Source organism: Rana temporaria, chromosome 5, assembly GCF_905171775.1.
Source record: "Rana temporaria chromosome 5, aRanTem1.1, whole genome shotgun sequence".
In the NCBI taxonomy this organism is placed as follows: Eukaryota; Metazoa; Chordata; class Amphibia; order Anura; family Ranidae; genus Rana; species Rana temporaria.
The window spans coordinates 169,175,204-169,191,905 of record NC_053493.1 but is presented as its reverse complement, the minus strand read 5'-3'; the positions used below and the strand labels follow the sequence as shown (position 1 = coordinate 169,191,905).

Here is a 16,702-nt window from a genome sequence, read left to right as displayed (position 1 = left end):
ACTTAATTAAGTTTAGGACACAGCACGGTTAACCCTTTGCAGGTCCCCGTAGCTATTGTGTCCCGGCGTCACTACCCCCACTTACTTTTTATTTTGTTCCTTCTGTCACAGGTTCCCCTTTGGGGAATTTAATAGGGGGGCAGCAGCCTTTGTCATACAAACATCCTAAGCGCAGGACACATACATTTTTTATAGTTCAGTGAACAAGTGAACAGTCAGTTTTTCTGATTGTTATGATAAATATGAACAGATCTTTTTGTCAGGTATATGAATGCAAATGTGTTGCTAGAGTTGTAAATGACCTGGGGTACTTTTTTGCATGTAGTTTGCTGTGGCGATCAGTAAGTGTGGTCAAATTGTATTAACCACTTCAATACAGAGCTTTTATACACCCTTCCTTCCCAGACCAATTTTTAGCTTTCAGCGCTTTCACACTTTGAATGACAATTACTCAGTCATGCTACACTGTGCCAAAACAACATTTTTATAATTTTTTCTCACAAACAGAGCTTTCTTTTGGTAGTATTTAATCACTGTTGGGTTTTTTATTTTTTGTAATATAAGCGTAAAAAGAAAGACATTTTTGAAAAAAAACAAAACTTTTTTTTTGTTTCTATTGTAAAATTTAGCAAATAAGTAATTTTTATTCATAAATTTGGGCCAAAGGGTATACTGCTACATATCTTTAGTAAAAATAACCCATATTAGTGTATATTATTTAGTCTCTGTGAAAGTTATAGAGTCTACAAACTATGGTGCAAATCATTGAAAAATTATCACACCTGATGTACTGAAGGCCTATCTCATTTCTTGAGACCCTAAGGCTGCATTCACACCTAGGCGTAGGCAATTTGCGGCGTTTTTTACCGCGATTTGCCACGACAAATTGCGGCGTTTTTACCGCGATTTGCCGCGTCAAAACGCAGCGTTTTTTACCACGATTTTCGCTGGAGGGGTGATTACACATTGTGTAATATGGCCGAACGCCGAAGACGCCTGAAAAAAAGGGTCAGGGACTTGTTTTGAGCTTCAGGCGTTTCGGCCTTCGGGTCGTGGAGATGTGAACCATCTCCATAGCCGACAATGTTAAATCACCCCTCCAGCGTATTGCAGGCTGCAATAGCGGCGGGCCTCGGGCGTGAAAACGCCTAGGTGTGAATGGAGCCTAAGGGCTCTTTCACACTGGGCGGATCAGTAATGATCCGCCCCGTGCACCTCCGCTTGCTCAGCGGAGTTGATCCCCGCTGAGCCGGCGGATGACAGGGCGGTCCCCGCTGTCTTTTCTCCGCTCCCCCCTATGGGGGATTGGATGAACAGGGACCGTATGTCCGTGTTCACCCGATCCGATCCGCCAGACGGAAGGAAAAGTAGGTTTTTCCTCCGTCACACTTTGGCGGATGAGAGCGGGTCGGATGTCAGCGGGCATGTCACCGCTGACATCCGCGGCTCCATAGAGGAGCACGGAGCGCCTGTACAGGTCCGCAAAAAAAACTGACAGACGGACCTGTACGGGCGCTCAGTGTGAAAGAGCCCTAACAAGCCAGGAAAGTACAAATACCCCCCAAATTACCCCTTTTTGGAAAGCAGACATTCCAAGGTATTTAGTATGAGGCATGGTGAGTTTTTTGAAGTTGTAAAAATTTTTTTTTTTTACACAAAATTGTCATAATAACAAGTTATTTCTCTACTGCTACTCCTCCTGAGTATAGTGATACCACATGTGTGAGACATTTACACAGCCTGACCACATACAGGGGCCCAACATCCAAGTAGCACCGTCAGGCATTCTACGAGCATAAATTGCACATTTTATTTGATGACAACTTATCACACTTTTGAAGGCCCTGGAGCACCAGGTCAATGGAAACACTGAGTACTGATGACAGGTACTCTGACTGGTACTGATGACAGGTACTCTGACTGGTACTGATGACAGGTACTCTGACTGGTACTGATGACAGGTACTCTGACAAGTACTGATGGCAGGTACTCTGACGGGTACTGATGGCAGGTACTCTGACGGGTACTGATGGCAGGTACTCTGATGGGTACTGATGGCAGGTACTCTGATGGGTACTGATGGCAGGTACTCTGATGGGTACTGATGGCAGGTACTCTGATAGGTACTGATGGCAGGTACTGATGACAGGTACTCTGATGGGTATTGATGACAGGTACTCTGACAAGTACTGATGGCAGGTACTGGTACTAATGGCAGGTACACTGATGGGTACTGATGGCAGGTACTCTAATGGGTACTGATGGCAGGTACTGATGGCAGGTACTCTAATGGGTACTGATGGCAGGTACTCTAATGGGTACTGATGGCAGGTACTCTAATGGGTACTGATGGCAGGTACTCTGACGGGTACTGATGGCAGGTACTCTAATGGGTACTAATGGCAGGTACTGATGGCAGGTACTCTGACGGGTACTGATGGCAGGTACTCTAATGGGTACTGATGGCAGGTACTCTAATGGGTACTGATGGCAGGTACTCTAATGGGTACTGATGGCAGGTACTCTAATGGGTACTGATGGCAGGTACTGATGGCAGGTACTCTAATGGGTACCGATGGCAGGTACTCTAATGGGTACCGATGGCAGGTACTCTAATGGGTACTGATGGCAGGTACTAATGGCAGGTACTCTGTCGGGTACTGATGGCAGGTACTCTGACGGGTACACTGGAGACATCGGATCGCGGATCAGGTTTCCCGGTGGCTTTAAGCCGCATTGGTTGTTATGCCTGGATAGCCAATTGCCGGCTCTAAACAATGGTACCGGGATGATGCCTGCAGCTATGGGCATCATCCCGGTATAACCCCCGAAAGCCGAGGATGCATATATGCGTACGCTCGGCGGGAAAGGGTTAATTAACTTCAACTTTAAGATAGGGTCAGAAAAAGTGTTTGCTCTCTCTGTTTTCAGTGTGCACAACAGCATAATGGAAGTTTAACATTTATTTTTAAAACCTTGTGCTGAAGTTTTTACATGTCTGTGAGGCAGGATAACACACCATGGTCAGTTCTCTAGCTATGCTGGGAACTAAGTGTGCTCTCCTCCAATGATCAGACTTGCCTTGGCCAGTGTAAATGTTGGCATTAAAGGGCATTAAAGGGTTTGTTACCCCTTAAAAATAAATGGATCCTGTTCCATTAAAGCATGTTATACAGCACAGTGCTTGTGCTGTGTAATTTAGCCCCCCCACCCCGCATTACCTGAAATTCCTGGCAGATCCTGCGTGATCACTGTCCAATGGAAGAGGAGGAACGACTATCCGGACTGAAGAGTCGGGGATCTCAGCCACCAACTCAGAGAGGCCCTGACCAGGTGACTTACCTTAATCTGACGATCCAGAGACAGCGGAGATTTGTTCCAATTGGACAGGATCTCCTTCTGTACTGCCTCAAAGGAGGCTACCATGAGGCCCAGGACTCGCATGCAAAAACGGAGAGACGACCATTTGCGGGAAGTTAACAATTTCACCGCCGTCTGAAGTAGGGTTGCCACCTCATCCCTTTAAAACAGAACACATATGAATTCCACAGGTTCTGAGGCTAATTGAATTTAGATAAGGCTCCACTTGAGTTCAATTACCACCTTAATCAGCCACAGAACCTGTGTAATTCATATGTGTTCTGTTTTAAAGGGATGAGGTGGCAACCCTAGTCTGAAGAGTCTGCAATTTTTTCAAAGGAAGGAAGACTCTTGGCTCTGAGGAGTCCAGAATCAATCCTAGGTACTCCAGGACTGACTTCTGAATGTTCAACACCCAACCAAATTCCCAGAGGGTCTGACTGGCTATAGACACGTCCTCCTCTAATTCTGAGCCAGAAGCAGCTTTTAGAAAGAGATCATCTAAGTAGCCCACGACAGCAATGCCTCGCTGTCTCAGCAAAGACAGAATTGGGGCGAACACCTTGGTGAAAACTCTTGGTGCTGACACTAGACCAAAGGGAAGAGCCACAAATTGATAGTGGTCTTCGCCGATCGCAAACTGCAGAAACCTCTGATGCCTGGCGCAGATGGGGATATGCAAGTATGCGTCCTTGATGTCCAGGGACGCCAGAAAGTCCCTCTGAACTTTCGAACCCTCACAAAGGCAACAAGGGCCTTGAGGTCCAAGATTGGACGGACTCTGTCCTTCTTTGGGACTACAAACAGATTCAAATAGAATCCCTGAAACCTTTCCTCCAGTGGCACAGGTAAAATTACCCCGCACCTGTAAGGTACCTGTAAAAGGTAGTGTCCGAAGTGGAAGTAGTGTGCTTGAGATCCAGGCAAAGCGTCGTCAGGCAAATAGTTCACAATCAAAATCCGGAGAAGAGTCAGGCAGGCTAAGGTCATTCACGATCTGGCGGCAAGGTACAAAATCAGCAGGCTGTAGAATAGTCGGGATATCAGGCAGGAGTTCAATACAAGGAAGATCACTGAAGTCAAAACACCCAGGGAAGAAATCCAAATAAACGGGCACTGAGTGATGACCTCACTTCCTATTTAAAGGCTGTCCAGATTGAGAATTGTCCACAGCTGGCAGCAGGTGGAGCTAGAGAGTATGATGTAGTGTTGAACACAGTAAGGACATTCCCAAAGTCTAGATCTCTTCTGTAGCACAACAGGTAAGGCTATGGTTTAAGAGACCAGGAAGATCCCGGTTCGAATACAACCCGGGTCATGACAGGGCCCCCTCCCCAATGGACCCCTCCGGGGGCCTAGCGGGGCTTAGTGGGAAACGAGGTATGGAAGTCTCGTATAAGAGAAGGGGCATGCAGATCTTTGGCTGGAACCCAGGAGCGGTCTGTGACAGGATACCCCTTCCAATGAACCAGATATCGAAGGCCACGGCCCTGTCTTCTGGAATCAAGAATCTTGGAGACTTCAAACTCATTTTGTCCATCAACAAGAACAGGAGGAGGTAGCTGTTGTGATCTGGAGTAGCGGTTGAAAATAGCTTTTTTGAGGAGTGAAACGTGGAACACGGGATGTATCCGGAGAGAAGAAGGTAATCTTATGCGATAGGAAACTGGTCCAACTCGAGCAATGATTCTGTAAGGACCAATGAATCGAGGGCCCAATTTGGTAGAAGGTTGTTTCAGTCTCACATACTTGGTTGATAGCCAAACTCTGTCCCCCACCACATATGGAGGTATATGGCGTCTTCGTCTGTTGGAAAAAAGCCTGTACTTGCCTGCTGACTTCCGTAGTAATAAACAAATCTTCTTCCAATGTAGTAGAATATTTTTCACCCGCTGATCTGCTGCTGGTACACCAGAAGAAGGCTGAAGTAGGGGAAAAGTCTGAGGGTGATAGCCTAGGGCTGCGTAGAATGGTGTGGTATGAAGAGCACTGTGCCAACGGGAATTTAGGGCGAACTCAGCTAAAGGCAAATACTCAGACCAGTTGGAGTGTAAGGCATTGACATAATGTCGAAGGTAGGTTTCTAGGGTCTGGTTCATGCGTTCGGTTTGACCATCAGTTTGAGGGTGATGTGAGGTAGAGAGTGAGAGCGTTACTCCCAGTTTCTTGCAGAACGCTCTCCAGAATCGGGAAACGAACTGGGATCCGCGGTCTGAGATGACATTGGTAGGTATGCCATGATGTCTTACAATATGGGAAAGGAAAAGAGTGGACAGTGCTTTCGCTGTAGGTAATCCCGGAATCGGCACAAAATGAGACATTTTGGAAAAGCGATCCACTGTGACCCATATAGCAGTCATGCCCTCGGACTTGGGTAAGTCTACAATGAAGTCCATGGTCAAATGGGTCCAAGGCTGGCGAGGTGCCGGAAGTGGATGTAACAGTCCAGCAGGTAATGTGCGGGGTACTTTATTAGCAGCACAAGTTGGGCAGGCAGCCACATAGTCAGTAACATCCTTTTTCATACGAGGCCACCAGACATGACGCTGCAAGGTCTTAAGAGTGATGGTGACACCAGGATGACCGGATAACACGCCATCATGTGCCCAGAGGAGTATAGGTTTTCTGAGACTAGGGGCTACGTACAGGCGACCTGGTGGTATCTTCAAGCCCTGGGGAACACGATTCTGGGTTTCTTGTAGCTGTTGGGAAAGGGCCGTAGAGATCTGTGCGACAATTTTGTGAGGTGGGATTATATACTGCTCGGCTGGTTGATCTTCTTCAGAGGAAGCGAACTGTCTGGAAAGAGCATCGGCTTTTTTGTTTCTATGCCCTGGAACGTAAGAAAGGACAAAATTAAAACGGGAGAAAAACAGAGCCCACCGAGCCTGACGTGAGTTCAGACGTCTAGCAGTCTGAAGATACAGTAGGTTTTTATGGTCAGTGAGGATAGTAAAAGGTTTGGGAGCCCCTTCCAGAAGATGTCGCCATTCAGAAAATGCCAATTTGATGGCCAGTAGTTCTCGATTTCCAACATCATAATTCATCTCTGCCGGAGAAAACTTTCTAGAGAAAAAAGCTACTGGATGGATTCTACCAGACTTTGGCTGTCTCTGGGAGAGTACGGCACCTGCTCCAACCTCAGAGGCATCAACCTCAACAATGTACTGGAGGTCAGGATTTGGATGCTGAAGAATTGGAGCTTTACTGAACATGTCCTTTAATCGCTGGAAAGCTGATTTTGCTTCTGAAGACCAGGCCTTGCAATTTGTACCCTTCTTAGTCATGGCAGTAAGGGGTGCCGCAATGGAGGCAAAACTCTTAATGAAGCGTCTGTAGTAATTTGCAAACCCTAAAAAGCTTTGGAGTCCTCTTAAAGTGGTCGGTTGGGGCCATTGCAAGACAGCGGAAAGTTTTTGAGGGTCCATTTGGAAACCGTCAGCACTTATGATGTACCCAAGGAAAGGAATACAGCTTTGATGGAAACTGCATTTCTCGATTTTTGCATAAAGATGGTTTTCTCTAAGCCGTTGTAATACCTGTTTCACATGCGAGATGTGCTCTGGAAGAGTCTTGGAAAAGATTAAAATGTCGTCCAAGTAGATGATCACAAAACGGTTGCTGAAATCATGAAAAATTTCATTCATGAAACGTTGAAAGACAGCAGGTGCGTTACACAAGCCAAATGGCATGACCAAATATTCAAAGTGTCCATTACGAGTGTTGAATGCTGTCTTCCACTCGTCCCCCTCATTAATTCGAATCAGGTTATAAGCCCCTCGTAAGTCTAGCTTGGAGAATATAACAGCCCCCTTAAGTAGATCAAATAGTTCAAGAATGAGTGGCAAAGGGTAGGAGTCCTTTACGGTGATTTGATTTAACCCCCGATAGTCTATGCATGGTCGAAGGCCCCCATCTTTCTTTTCAACGAAGAAGAAACCTGCTCCTACTGGAGAAGAAGAGGGTCGGATGAAACCTCTTTCCAAGTTGTCTCTTACGTATTCCTCCATAGAGTTTTGTTCGGGCAGAGACAGGGGGTAGGTCTTTCCTTTGGGAAGAGGTGCTCCGGGAATCAATTTAATTGTACAGTCAAAAGGACGATGTGGAGGTAACACCTCTGCCTTTTGTTTGCAAAATACGTCTGCAAAGTCACGGTATTCACGAGGCAAGGTAGGTGGGATAGTCACAGGAGCCAACATGCAAGCAGAAAGTCTTTTGGGTTGAGACAAACAGCGAAGGCGACAGGACGATCCCCAGGAGGTTAGTTCTCCATTTTCCCAATCAAAAGAAGGGTTGTGAAGTTGTAACCATGGGTAACCAAGGATGATAGGCAGAAGCGGAGAATCAATAAGAGACAAGACAACTTCCTCTTTGTGGAGGAGGCCTACCTGCAGGGTGATTGTCGTAGTCTCGAATTTCACAATGCCATCTCCCAAGGGCTGTCCATTCAGGGTGGTAATGTTCAGGGGTCTAGACTTAGGAACAAACGGGATGTTGTTCTTTCTTGCAAAAGTGTAGTCCAAGAATATACCCGCAGCTCCGGAATCCACAAAAGCCTCACAGAAAACAAGCTTAGAAGATAAATGGATAGTAGCCGGAACAGTAATCTTGGTCTTGGAGGATCTACCTGTAAGGTCTAAGCCAGCTCCTCCAACACTGGTTAGACCCTGCCTTTTACTGGACGGGAGGGGCAGACAGATACTAAATGTCCTTTAAGTCCGCAGTACAGGCATAGGCCCAATGAACGCCTCCTTTGTTTCTCTGACTCAGTTAGGTGGAGACGGCTCACCTCCATGGGTTCCACAGGTGTCTGGGGTTCAACAGAGGTTTCAGGTTCTGGCTGAGGTGGTGCTTGGAAATTAGGGGCCAAACGGTAAACTGGCCTAGGAAACTTGCGGGTTCTAAGTCTCTCTTGGCACCTTTCATGGTACCGGACATCCAGACGAACACACAGCTCTATGAATTTCTCAAGGTCTTCTGGGAGATCCTTATAGACTAATTCGTCCTTGATGCGATCCGTAAGACCTTTTCGGAAGGCTGCACGTAATGCCCTTGAGTCCCAATTAGTTTCAGCAGCAAGGGTACGGAACTCAATAGCATACTGTGCCACAGATCTGGTGTCTTGTTGTATGTCCAAGAGGGAGTACTCAGCTGCAGAAGCTCTACCTGGCTTGTCAAATACAATCTGGAGAGAGGCCAGAAATTTTTCAGCATCTTGGAGTACAGAATAGTTGCGTTCCAAATAAGGAGAGACCCAGGCCAGGGCCTTCCCCTTTAACAAGGAAATTACAAAAGTCACTTTGGCAGACGAACTGCTAAAAATCGCAGGGTTGTTGCGGAAATGCAAACGGCAAACATTTAAAAAGCCTCTGCAGTCCTCAGTATCACCACCAAACTTGTCAGGCAAGGGAAGTTTTGGTGGTACAGAAGAGGCGGGTTGGACCGTAGCAGGAGTAGGATCCGGAGTCTGAACCGTTGCAGAGGAACCAGGCAAACAAGATTTGAGCATGGTGCAAAGTTCATCTAACTTGGCGTCCAGGGAAGAAAGATGCTGTTCATGAGCTCCGATCAATTGTCCCTGACGTGTAATCGCCTTAACAATCTCAGCAGGGTCCACTGCCATTGTGGCCCGTTTATTATGTAAGGTACCTGTAAAAGGTAGTGTCCGAAGTGGAAGTAGTGTGCTTGAGATCCAGGCAAAGCGTCGTCAGGCAAATAGTTCACAATCAAAATCCGGAGAAGAGTCAGGCAGGCTAAGGTCATTCACGATCTGGCGGCAAGGTACAAAATCAGCAGGCTGTAGAATAGTCGGGATATCAGGCAGGAGTTCAATACAAGGAAGATCACTGAAGTCAAAACACCCAGGGAAGAAATCCAAATAAACGGGCACTGAGTGATGACCTCACTTCCTATTTAAAGGCTGTCCAGATTGAGAATTGTCCACAGCTGGCAGCAGGTGGAGCTAGAGAGTATGATGTAGTGTTGAACACAGTAAGGACATTCCCAAAGTCTAGATCTCTTCTGTAGCACAACAGGTAAGGCTATGGTTTAAGAGACCAGGAAGATCCCGGTTCGAATACAACCCGGGTCATGACAGCGCCTGATCAAGTCTTGTACTGCTCCCATTAACCACTTAAGCCCCGGACCAATATGCAGCTAAAGGACCAAAGGTCCTTTTTTTTTTTTTTCTTCTCCCCCCCCCCCCATTTTTTCCCCCTTCCCCCCTCCCTTTCCCCCCCTCTCTCTCTTTTTTTTGCTTGCCCGTTGTGTATTTTTTACTCGTATCGGTATCATTATCCAAACTGATGCATCCTTTTTATCTGTCTTTGTCTTATTGTTTAATGTTGTTCTACAGTCCAAACCACACTGCCGACTCCATGAGGAAGCGCTGCAAAAGCGCGAAACCGGTCGAGTCTATCAACGCAGCAAGCCACACCATCGCAGACATACTTTTGCCTGCATTTCCATAACCTGACAGGATCACTAATTATGTTTATATACCCTATTTTTTTCTTTTTTGAAATGTTTAACCTTATTGTGGACACATTGTTACCCTTTGTATGATTCCTGTCAACATTTATGATTGTGGACACATTGTTACCCTTTGTATGATTCCTGTCAACATTTATGGATAGGCTTGCATAGTTGGCCTCAGATAGTTTTTTGCTGGAAACGGCAATAAATTTCTCCCTGCTCTATATACACTATGCTATTTTATATCTAAATAAACCAATAACTTTTTAGAGAAAATCTCTCCTTGTGTGAATATATTCTGACCAACCAAAATGTGCCTAAAAAGTCCAAAAACTAGCCCTTAGTTACTTCCTTTATCAAAGGACCAAAGGTGTTTTTACAATTTGGCACTGCGCTGTTTTAACTGGTAATTGCGTGGTCATGCAATGTTGTACCGAAACGAAATTTGCGTCCTTTTCTTCCCACAAATAGAGCTTTCTTTTGATGGTATTTGATTGCCTCTGCGATTTTTATTTTTTGCGATATAAACGGAAAAAGACAGAAATTTTTGAAAAAAATTATATTTTCTACTTTTTGTTATAAGAAAAATCGAATGAACAAAATTTTAGTCAAACATTTAGGCCAAAATGTATTCAGCCACATGTCTTTAGTAAAAAAAAATCGCAATAAGCATATATTTATTGGTTTTCTCAAAAATTATAGCGTCTACAATCTAGGGTACATTTTCTGGAATTTACACAGCTTTTAATTTATGACTGCCTATCTCATTTCTTGAGGTGCTAAAATGGCAGGGCAGTACAAACCCCCCCCAAATGACCCCATTTTGGAAAGTAGACACCCCAAGGAAACTGCTGAGAGGCATGTTGAGTCCATTGAATAATTTTTTTTTTAGTCCCAAGTGATTGAATAATGACAAAAAAATAAATAAAAATTAACAAAAAGTTGTCACTAAATGATATATTGCTCACAAATGCCATGGTTATATGTGGAATTGCACCCCAAAATACATTCTGCTGCTTCTCCTGAGTACGGGGATACCACATGTGTGGGACTTTTTGGGAGCCTAGCCGCGTATGGGGCCCCAAAAACCAAGCACCGCCTTCAGCATTTCTAAGGGCGCAAATTTTTGATTAACTACTCACTACCTATCACAGTTTCGAAGGCCATAGAATGCCAAAATAGCACAAACCCCCCCCCCAAATGACCCCATTTTGGAAAGTAGACACCCCAAGCTATTTGCTGAGAGGCATAGTGAGTATTTTACAGCTCTCATTTGTTTTTAAAAATGAAGAAAGAAAATAAAAAGCGAGATCTGCAAAATACTCACCATACCTCTCAGCAAATAGCTTGGGGTGTCTACATTCCAAAATTGGGTCATTTGGGGGGGGTTTGTGCCATCTGGGCATACCATGGCCTCCGAAACTGTGATAGGTAGAGAGGAGTGAAATCAAAAATGTACACCCTTAGAAAGCCTGAAGGCGGTGCTTGGTTTTTGTGGTCCCGTACGCGGCTAGGCTCCCAAAAAGTCTCACACATGTGGTATCCCCGTACTCAGGAGAAGCAGCAGAATGTATTTTGGGGTGTAATTCCACATATGCCCATGGCATGTTTGAGCAATATATCATTTAGTGACAACTTTGCGCAAAAAAAAAAAAATATATATATATTTTTCCCGCAACTTGTGTCAAAATATAAAATATTCCATGGACTCGTCGACATGCCTCTCAGCAAATAGCTTGGGGTGTCTACTTTCCAAAATGGGGTCATTTGGGGGGGGTTTAAATTGTCCTGGCATTTTATGCACAACATTTAGAAGCTTATGTCACACATCACCCACTCTTCTAACCACTTCTAAAGACAAAGCCCTTTCTGACACATTTTTTTTGCAAGAAAGTTAAGTTGAACCCCCAAACATTATATATTTTTTTTAAAGCAAAGGCCCTACAGAATAAAATGGTGGGTGTTGCATTTTTTTCCACAAAGTATTTGCGCAGCGATTTTTCAAACGCATTTTTTTGGGAAAAAATAAACTTTTTTTATTTTAAAGCACTAAAACACACTATATTGCCCAAATTATTGATGAAATAAAAAAGATGATATTAAGCGGAGTACATGGATACCAAACAAGACATACTTTAAAATTGCGCACACACTTGCAGTGGCGACAAACTACATACATTTTTAAAAGCCTTTACAGGTTACCACATTAGATTTACAGAGAAGGTCTACTGCTAAAATTACTGCCCTCGATCTGCCCTTCACGGTGATACCTCACATGCATGGTACAATTGCTGTTTACATATGACTCCAGACCGACGCTTGCGTTCGCCTTTGCGCAAGAGCAGAAGGGGGACAGGGATGCTTTTTTTTTATTTATTTTTTATTTAGCTTTTTTTATTTTATTTGTAAACTGTTCCTTCCATTTTATTTATTTTTTACCATTTTTATTGTTATCTCAGGGAATGTAAATATCCCTTATGATAGCAATAGTTAGTGACAATTTTTTTTAAAAATGGGGTCTATTAGACCCTAGATCTTTCCTCTGCCCTCAAAGCATCTGACCACATCAAGATCGGTGTGATAAAATGCTTTCCCAATGGCGCTGTTTATATTCGGGGGGGGGGGGACATTCCCTCCCACTGAATGTAAAAGCAGTCTAGAGGCTAATTAGCCGCTAGGACTGCTTTTACATGAAAGCCGACCGCTGGCTGAAAAGAATGATACCAAGATAATACCTAAACCCGCAGGCATCATTCTGGTATAACCATTCAAAGTCCAGCAACATACCAGTACGTTGATGGTTCTTGTTGGACATGTATTGTAATCTTTTTTTTTCACGCAGCCTGTTGGCTGAACGAAAAAAAGATTGATCGGCGGATATGCCCACCATTGGAATACCTCCCTTCATCCACCCATTTCTAATGATGGGCATACATGCACCATTTATATATGCCGAAGCATGGGGGCATCCTCCCGCAAAAAAATTATGCCGCGTACACACGGTGGGTCTTTTCCACGGGCAAGCCTCCGTTGGAATTTCGACCGTATGTACGCGGCATTAGAAGCAAAATCGCTCCTCCGCCCCTAATGCCACCATGCTCCTACAGCACTGGAGTCACGGCTTTATATATCATAGGAGCAAACGCTGTTGCTGTCAAGATAAATAAGTCCGCGCAACAGCTGAATGGCGTACCTGAAAATAGTAAAGTAAATTACATACCTGAAAAGAAAGCATGAAAAAACATAATAACAATAAAACTTTTCAGAATAGAATACAGTAACAAAGAGCAGAACAATAGAGAGAGAATATTATTTTTGTGTTTTTATTTTTTACTTAGAAAACACTTCCAAAAAAAAATGTTAGCGATTGCAGGGATCAGGCCTGTCTCTGCGAACGCTGCAGTTATGTGTGTTTTGTAAGTGACAGTGATCGATCGATACTGCACTTGGGTGGGTTGGGCTGGGTTGGGCGGAGGGGCAAAACGCAGGTGCTAGCGGGTATCTGGGCTGATTCCGCTAACAATGCGTTTTTGGGAACCCTAAACTGCTGGGTACGCTAGTATAGATCTGATCAGATCAGGTATCGATCCGTTCAGATACTATACCACTAAGGGGGGTGTATGCTTTGCGCGTGGGTGAAAGCGTTACTGGCACTAACCTGGGGCGACGCAGGGCACCGCAGACCCTGACGCTAAAATTTAATAGATATCACCCGCCGGGCGATCAGGGGGTTAAACTTTTATTGGGTTATATACGGTGGGTGCCCTGATGCTATAAACAGCAAACTAACTAACCAGCGTCAACCGTAACACTTATACGGTGATCACTGGTGAAAGAATAACTAGGGGGCAATCAGGGGGTTAAAACCTTTATTAGGTAATATATGGGGGTACCTGACGCTTTATAAAAACCTGGTGGCGAACGTAAATAACTAACTGGCTAACCAGCGTCACCAGTAGCACTTATACGGTGATCACTGGTGAAAGGGTTAACTCTAGGGGCAATCAGGGGTTAAAACCTTTATTTAGAAAATGTATGGGGGTACCTAACACTATAAAAACCTGGCGGCGAACCTCCAAAAAAAACTAGCTAATTGGCGGCACCAGTGACACTAATACAGCGATCAGAAAAACGATCGCTTAGTGACACTGGCAATAGGCGGTGAAAGGGTTAACTCTAGGGGCAATCAGGGGTTAAAACCTTTATTTAAAAAATGTATGGGGGTACCTAACGCTATAAAAACCTGGAGGCGAACCTCAAAAAAAAACTAGCTACGTAGCGGCACCAGTGACACTAATACAGCAACCAGAAAACCGATCGCTTAGTGACGCTGGCAATAGGGGGTGAAAGGGTTAACTAGGGCGGTGATCAAGAAGTTAAACCTTTATTAGGGGGGGGGGGGGGGTAGTGGGCTACACTGGACCTAAAGGGGCCTAAGACTAACTGCCCTGCAACTTTTAACTGTCACACTGACACTAAATGCAGTGATCAGTAAATAAATGATCACTGCAATCACAGTGACACTGTGATGGGGCTGGGGGGGGGGGGTTGATCGGGGGGTGACTGGGGGGGTTAAGTGTGCTGTGTGTTGTGTGCTGTTGGTGCAACTCACTTTGATGTCTTCTCTCCTCTCGCCGAACGAAAATACTGCCGAGAGGAGAGATGACATCACTTCCTCCTGCCTGTGTTTACATTACACAGCCAGAGGAAGTCCTTCCTGCGGAAGGAGTTTGGCTGGGAGCGATCGCGAGGGGGTGGCCAGAAACCAACAGCCTCCCCCTTATCCCGGATCGCTCCCAGAGGCTTACCGACCGCCGCATGTAACGGGGGGGGGGGTCCTGATCAGACCCCCGAGCCGCGGAAAGGCAGGGACGTATCGGCACGTCCATCTACCTGTACGTGCCATTCTGTGGATGTATATATACATGCGGCGGTCGTTAAGTGGTTAAGGCAGACCGACGAGTCGGAAGGAGAGGAAGATTTGAAGATCTGTTTGGTGGACAAGAAAGAAACTCGATCTTGTACCCCAGAGTGACCACCTCGCAGACCCACTGGTGGGAGAGCAGGGAGGTCCACCGAGCTGCAAACCCGCAAAGCCATCCCCCCACCCTTGAGTCGGGCAGGGGCAAAACTTCATGTGGTAGCAGGCTTGTTAGCCGGCTTGTTTGGCTTGCGCACCCAGGGACGCTTCTGTCCCCCAGCTGGACCTTTGTCAGTCTGGGAGGATCTGCCGGGTGACCCTGACCGACGAAAATACCACTTCTGTGCAGAATAGGAGTGCAGAATAATGTCGTCCAGCGAGGTACCAAAAAGCCTCCCACATTTGAAGGGCAAATCAGCCAAAGCTTTCTTGGAAGCTTGGTCAGCAGACCAGCATTTTAGCCAAATCAGGCGGCGCAATACCACCGCCGATACAGAGGCTCTGGAGATCAAGGGGGCTGCATCCAGAGTGGCATCACAGACATACACAAGGCCCTGTACCAACTGGTCGGCTAGCTTAATGCACTCAGGGGGGAGCTGATGCTCCTCCACTGTCTGGCGCAAAATCCTTGCCCATTCAGTAAGTGTCTGAGACACCAAAGTTGCAGCCAAGATAGGACACAACGCAGACCCCAGCATGGTGAACATGGAACGGCTCACCGCTTCGGACCTCCTATCAGTAGGGTCCTTAAAAGCAGGGGTCCCCTCATTCGTGAGTGGTTACTTTATTTAGCCGAGAGGCCAGGGGGTCTACGACTGGAGGAGAGGTCAATTTTTTCAAAAGGCTCTCCTCAAAAGAATAACGGACTGCCATGCGCTGAGAGACCACAAAGGATTTCTGCAGCCACTCCCATTCCTTATCTATGAACGTATCAAAGAAAGTAACACAAGGAAAAACTTTAACAGAGCGGTTTGTTCTGTGCGACCCAAAGGAAACTGACCCCTTCATGGGCGACTCGGCTGTATCTTACAGCTTGACAGAGTACCTCACAGCATTAATAAGTGCACTCACAAGTGCCCTGTCTTGCGCTGACCCAGACGAGGGGTCCTCCTCACCAAGGAGGTCCTGGTCCGCATCCTCTGACATACCAGAACCGGGGTCCTGACCCGTCGTCAGGCCCGAGTCTGAGTCAGAGTATTCCCCAGAAGATGGCGGGGGGAGGGGGCGCTTTTTGCACCCCTTACGCCCGCACACCGCCTCCACCCTGGCAACAAAAGACTCCAGGACTGCCAACAAAGTATCCATGGTAACCGCAGGTGCAGGGGCACCGGTTACCGCCTCTGGCAAGTTTGGGGAAGAAAAGCCAGATACTGACTCCATAATCACCCACTGACAGCCCTCAGCGACTAAGTGAAAACACTCAAATAAGTCCACTCTCCTTGCTGCACTGACCAGGGGACTCAGCACCCAGAGGGAGACCGCTCAGCGTCGCTGCCTGCCTTCCTTCTGTACACAGCGTGTGTTTCAGGAAAAAAGTGAGGTGATTGCGCTGCGCGACGTTCAGGAAGCCAGATCCAACAAGAAAATAACCGCCCACAATGCCAACCTGCGTCACAGCACGGCTACGACAAAATGGCCACCAATGGAAAATTCAATAGAAAAAGTAGGCACAATAAAAATGGCGTAGACGCTGCAAAAAATTGCGCCTGAGCATAGTGATGTGGACGAGAAGGCCGTGGCAGAGACTTCCCAAGAGACAGACCCGACACCCCACAGTCCTCAACTGGGACCCAGAGTCCCCCCACAGGTACACCCCGGTTGCAGCGAACCCCGAGGGCAAAAGGGGAAATGGTGACAGAGAGCAGGTAAAGGGAGGACAGGAGAACCCCTTAATCCCGGGAATGCCCAGCTGTTCCACCCTGCTAAGGCAGGAGGAACCGTACTTAC

General features: G+C 46.2%; 1 protein-coding gene across 1 annotated transcript in view; it reads right to left on the bottom strand.

Moving 5' to 3' along the window:
- SLC12A7 (solute carrier family 12 member 7) overlaps positions 1 to 16,702 on the bottom strand; it is a 574,243-nt gene that overhangs the window by 483,659 nt on the left and 73,882 nt on the right. The gene's annotated exons all lie outside the window — the stretch shown is intronic.